The sequence below is a fragment of the Perca fluviatilis genome, chromosome 17, assembly GCF_010015445.1.
Source record: "Perca fluviatilis chromosome 17, GENO_Pfluv_1.0, whole genome shotgun sequence".
NCBI lineage: Eukaryota > Metazoa > Chordata > Actinopteri > Perciformes > Percidae > Perca > Perca fluviatilis.
In genome coordinates this window covers 27,208,754-27,214,753 of record NC_053128.1, presented here as the reverse complement: position 1 = coordinate 27,214,753, position 6,000 = coordinate 27,208,754, and the positions used below count along the sequence as shown (strand labels likewise).

The window sequence follows — 6,000 nt, the reverse complement described above, 5'->3', positions numbered from 1 at the left end:
AATGCGAGTTAATCATATTACAATTTAGTGCATAACCTTTAGACAACCCCTTCAAAGTTTCATGAATGCTTTTGGAAATTTGGGACAAAAAGTCTCTTATGATTCTCTAGTGATCTGGGACAACCTCAATCCTGCACTTATGTTAATCCATCCGTTGCACAGTACCATGCAGTTGGTGCCCGTGACACAGGACTGAACCAAAGCAGATTTCCAGTGATCTACAAACCCGGATGGCACACACAGAGTCTGTGCCAGGGCCTCTTACGCAAATTCAGCCAGCTGTGGCGGTCTGGGCTGTGCGTGCAGGGAATGTGTTTACATAACGCTCATTTGTTCCCTTCACTCAGCGGGTCCTATACAAAGTTGAAAGCGTAAAGTTAGAACTCTTTTTATTTATTTACTATTTTAACTGTCTGTTTTTGAGGGCACTGAGAAACTATTTTTCTGTCCCTTCGCTGACTTTGGATTGAAACAGTTCAGTAATATTGTCTTTTCAGATGTTCAATATGAGCTTGTCCATGTAAATACAGTCCAACAGCTCATTGGGGATTTCAAAGTCTAGTTTAAGTTTCTATTGGAGCAGGGCCATTGCAGCGATGTGCGAAAAACGTCAAAACGTTTCACAAACTTTAAACCCAGAGACCGCATTTGTTTTGTTTTTGCACTTACAAAAGAAAATAATTTGAATTAGAATGGCATTAGGAGAGCGCAGACCTCCGCCAAGGCAAGTCCTATCACACAGTGTTAATGCAGTGTGAGTTTTCCCAGTCGGGAGCTCATTTTTCAGATTATTCCGGCACCACATGAAGCACAAATGCCATATCTCGCGATGTTCACGAAAAAAAATAGTGTATCTGCCCTGTAATTTGAATCCGCTTTAATGGGCGCTCCCCTGGTTCTCCCTTAGCCCTTGCTACACGCTTCCAACAGGTTTCATGAAAATCTGGCCAATACATTTTCAGTAATCCTGCTGACAGACAAGCAAACCAACGAAAACACAAACAAGCCGAAAACATGACCTCCTTGGTGAAGGTAATTATAATAATTAATGTTATGAATGACGATGAATCATAATGTCTGCTCCCCATAGAGTAGACTATTTGGTAACACTTTACTTGAAGGTATCGACATAATCGTGACATGACACTGTCATAATTATGACATGACGTTATAAACAATCTCCATAAACGTTTATGACTTCTGTCATTAAGTGTCATTCGGTTTTTGTCATGACAAGTTGAGATTGTTTGGGTTGTCTTGATTATGACAAGTTGACATTAATCAAAGTGACATTACCAGAAGTTTTCTTGGTCATGACAAGTTGACATTAAATTAGTTTGGGATGTCTTTGTAATGACAACTTGACATTAACCAGGATGACATTACCAGAGGATGTCTTTGTCATGATAACTTGACATTAAATTTCTTTGGAGTGTCCTTATTAAGACAACTTGACAGTAAACAGGATGACATTATGTCAAGTTATTTTTATTTTTTTTATTTAACCTTTTATTTATCCAGGTCGATTGAGAACAACTTCTCATTTGCAACAGTTATTATGACAAAGACATCCTCTGGTAATGTCATCCTGGTTAATGTCAAGTTGTCATTACAAAGACATCCCAAACTAATTTAATGTCAACTTGTCATGACCAAGACAACTTCTGGTAATGTCACTTTGATTAATGTCAACTTGTCATAATCAAGACAACTTCTGGTAATGTCAAAAAAAAAAATATGACACTTAATGACAGAAGTCATAAACGTTTATGACTTGTTTATAACGTGTATAACATGTTCATGACAATGTCATGTCATAATTATGACAGTGTCATGTCACGATTATGTCGATACCTTCAAGTAAAGTGTTACAGACTATGTAGTGTCTATAATATAGGGAGCAGTGAAAGAGAGAACGAGGCAGTGGTTCAGACACAGAGCTTGTTTTCAGCAGTAGCGGAAGAAGTATTCTGATGCTTTTGCAAAGAAAAGTAGCCACACCTCCATGCAAGAATACTAAATTAAAAGTAAAAGTCCTGAATTTCAACTCTTGCTGTAGTCAAATTACAGAGGTATTATCAGCAAAATGTTATTAATGTATCAAAAGTAAGGGAGGTCTTTAGACAGAATAGACCTTTATTGTCATATCAGACTTTTGTGTTTCATTCTAGAGGGCATGGACAAAGAACGCATTTTGTAGTTTCATTTGGTGGACAATGCATTCTGGTTCTTGTAGGATTTTCCCCTTTCGCAGCGACAGGGAACACTGCAGCCATTTGCTCAGTTTTTTTTTTTTTTACAGTTATAGGACTCAAATTAAATTCTTCATCAATCAAATAACTGCAGCTCTCCACTCCATAGACGGCCTAGTTTTGAAAAACACTGCTGAAATTACTCTTTAATGTTAAAGCAGCATTTTCCTGTTGTAATATTTGAGATGGAGCCAATTTCAACAACTTTAAATTGTAAATTCTTAATCAGCTAGTAACTACACATGTAAGATAAATGTAGTGCAGTAAAAAGTAGAATATTGCCCTCTGAAATGTAGCATAAAGAAGCATAAAAATAGAAACACTCAAGTCAAGTACAAGCACCTCAAAACTGTGCTTAATTGTACTTTAATTGTGCCTCTCCAGTAGTGTTTTAGGTATACAACGTTAACGTGTCTCCCCCAGCATGTGCAGCTGCCTCCATAATGGTGGCTCAGACTCCAGTCCTGTTCTCCTGAGGCGGAGATTCAGCGCCTGATCTGTGTTAAGCCCTGAAGCTTAAATCCCTCTCAGACGCTCAATAATACGCTCGGTGTGGGACCACATCGGCGTTGCATCACTCTCCTGAGCCCAGACCCCAGACCTGTGTCTGGCTGAGGGATCTTCTCCTCCCCCATCCTCCTCTTCATCCTCTTTCATATATCTTCTACTTCCTCCGCCACCTTTTGACCTTTCCCCCTCCACAGGTACCTGTAAATATAACAGCAAAAGAAACAAATCCAGAGAAGAGCAATAATCGTTCAGCTGTATATGAAGTTATTTACTCACACAGACCAGCAGTTTGATGTCGTACATAACTTAAAGTACACTTAAATTTTTTCTGTATCCTTCTGCTATCATTTGTCATACTTGTTGTCCTGATGATCTTTGTAACATACAGTTCGGGAGAAATGCTGAGAAAAGCACAACTTTTACTGCAAATACATCAACGCATTATTACATTTATAACACCTCCTATTGCAAATGTCACTCAAACTTGGCAGAGGAAGAAGTACTCAGATCTTTTACATTAGTTAAAGTAGCAATATCACAGTGTAATATGTTACAAATAAAAGTCCTGCATTACATTTGTTACTGAGTCTGCGATTCTTCGATTATTTTACCTTTAATTAAAAGTAAAAAAGTTTTAGCATCAAAATATAACTAAAGTACCAAAAGTAAATGTACTCATCATGCTGAATAAACCATTTCAGAATAACACATGTTATAATACAGTACTTGAGCAAATGTACTCAGTTATATTACACCACTGCTCAAGCCTCGTTAAGGTCATTTAAAGTTTGGTTGGAGTTATGCTTGCTTCCCCCCCCCCCCATCCATCCATTCACTAAACCCACTTGTCCTTGATGGTCACAGACAAGCTTGCAATTTGGTTTCTTTTTATTTGCAATTACTGCATGCAGTAATTTGGTGTTACGCAACGTCTCAATGATTCAACCGTGATTTGAAAAGTAATACATCTATAAAACAGAACCAGCCTATTAAAAATGACTGCCTTGTGCGCCTCTCTTCTTGCCATTTCAAACAATGATGTCCTGACACAAGGGTTGTGTAACAGGCAAAGTTCGTGTCTAATCATGATGAATGACAAACAGAAATAAAGCAGCAAGTGATGATTGACAGAGTCCAAGCAGAATAGAAACTTGTTGATCGTCTGAGAGCCATATAACCAGGGACTCACTACTGGTGGTCAAAAACTCCACAGAGCAACTTTAATGTCGCTTTAACATTAACTAGCTTTTTTGGTAGCTTTAAAATGCATCTAGCAGTTGAGCCAAATCCATGACAACTAAGCCTACTTTAATTCACTAATGAAGACTGTGAGATGCGGTTGAAAGCTCTTTAAAAAGCTAGTAAGAGTAAATTAAAGGGGAACTCAACTGATTTTACACATGAAAGCCTGTTTCCAGGTCTTGGGGAGTACTTCTGCAAATATGAAAATAGTTTCTTGAAGCCTTTTGTGGCTCCAGACGGAGCTGCGTGTCCAATAACCTTCCTCAAATGATGTCACTTGAGTCAGCGTTGGTTGGGGCTGAAGACTACAAGTTTGAAAGTAAAAAAAAAATAAAAAATCTGGGGGTGTGGAGAAAGAAGTGTTTACCAGAACTCCATAGCTCTTCATCTGTCTGTTGGAGGCTAGCGGCTCGAGGCTACATTAGCTGCTACAAGCATAACATCTCCAATCTCCAACAGAACTGTCAGCGGTCTTGTGGGTAATATAGGCAGCAGGCTCTGAAGAAGGAGAATGCATGGAATAAAAAAAGATATGTCTGGTTCTGCTGCATCGATTTAGATTTTTTCTTTTAGTTGTGAGAAAATCTACGGGAATGATTGAATGATTAACAATAAAAAGTAAAGTTTTAATGCACAGAGGTCTGGCACGGTTTCTTCTTTCCTGCAGCACCTCTAGTGCACACATATAAAAAAAAAAAACAGCAATATCACGTGTCTGTTTATAGAGATGAAGTCATTATATAACTAACAACTAAACTAGTGACACAAGCACAGTCACAAAGCACATACACTTATAGACAATGATGACCCAGCACAATTTTGTATATACAGTACATAGTTAGTTGGTACACCCACCATTTAGCAGCATACACTAAAACCATAATATCATGCAGTCATACAGCATCCTCATCCTTCTCATTTCGCTGTAACTATACAGGCCTTGAAGGTTTTAATCAACGTGCTCTTTGTTTTTTTTGCCACACAAGGAGTCTCTAAAGAAGCTTTTCAGGTCACAGAATCTATTTCAAACTGAGCATTTCATCACGAGATTCAGTAATAATCAAGTGTTTATTTTATCGTTGCAACACGACGAGCAATTCCATGAATTCTGAAAATAATATTCTGTTATTGGTATTCAAGACAAGTTCACAATCTCGATATTGTGTACTTTCACTCGCCCACACTCAACCAGCTGCCGTCCATCCACCCACACCCACGCAAACACACACTTTTACTTGTGTTTACATTGCATCATTCATATGACTTTGCAGAAGGACTTTGTCAACACCGTGAAATATGTTACAGTAAATAAGTCACATGGTGGACTGGTTAGCTACAGGTCATACATGACAGTTTGAACAGTTGCATAATCATCGAGGATGTTTTCACTGTGGCGGTGTTTCTCCTACTTACGAAGCAGCTGACGTATACTTTAATTATAACCACAAGATTACATGTCTTACAGCAGCTTTAATGAGCAAAGCCAGGAAAGTCAGGAACTCATGTCAGGAAAAAATATTTAAAAAGGTCTTGCAGAAAAGAAGAAGTAACTGAGAATGTGAAAAACAGAAACCATAACACTAAAGTAGTAGTTTTTCATGCATTCCTAACACGAGATTGAACCCTCTCGTACACAATAAGCTCGCCTCTCCCCATGTGTGTGATGGGCCTGTGGCTTGAGGACTAAAACTCGGCCAGAAGCCATTAGTTGCAACATGAGATATGAGAGCTGGGCTGGAGTTTGGCTTCCCCCCAAGTCACAGAATGTACTTGAACAAATTCCAGCAGCAAGAGTTAATACAGGCCAGAGTGGATTTATCTGTGTGTTTGAGATTGCGTGTTTCTACAGGAACAAGCAATCTTCCCACCACAGATTTCAACGTCTCTACTTCTTTACTTATAAGATACACTTTTCTCTCTCTTGTTGTCTAAATACCACAAACTTCTTAAAGACAAAATCAGATGTTAGATTTACCACAGCTACAGTACATACTGT

General features: G+C 38.5%; 1 protein-coding gene across 1 annotated transcript in view; it reads right to left on the bottom strand.

Moving 5' to 3' along the window:
- Positions 1-2,612: 2,612 nt before the first annotated feature.
- mast4 (microtubule associated serine/threonine kinase family member 4) overlaps positions 2,613-6,000 on the bottom strand; it is a 101,389-nt gene continuing 98,001 nt past the window's right edge. Inside the window, exon 33 of the mRNA XM_039780537.1 lies at positions 2,613-2,960. The gene's annotated coding sequence lies outside the window, so the exon portion shown is untranslated. The remainder of the gene's footprint in view (positions 2,961-6,000) is intronic.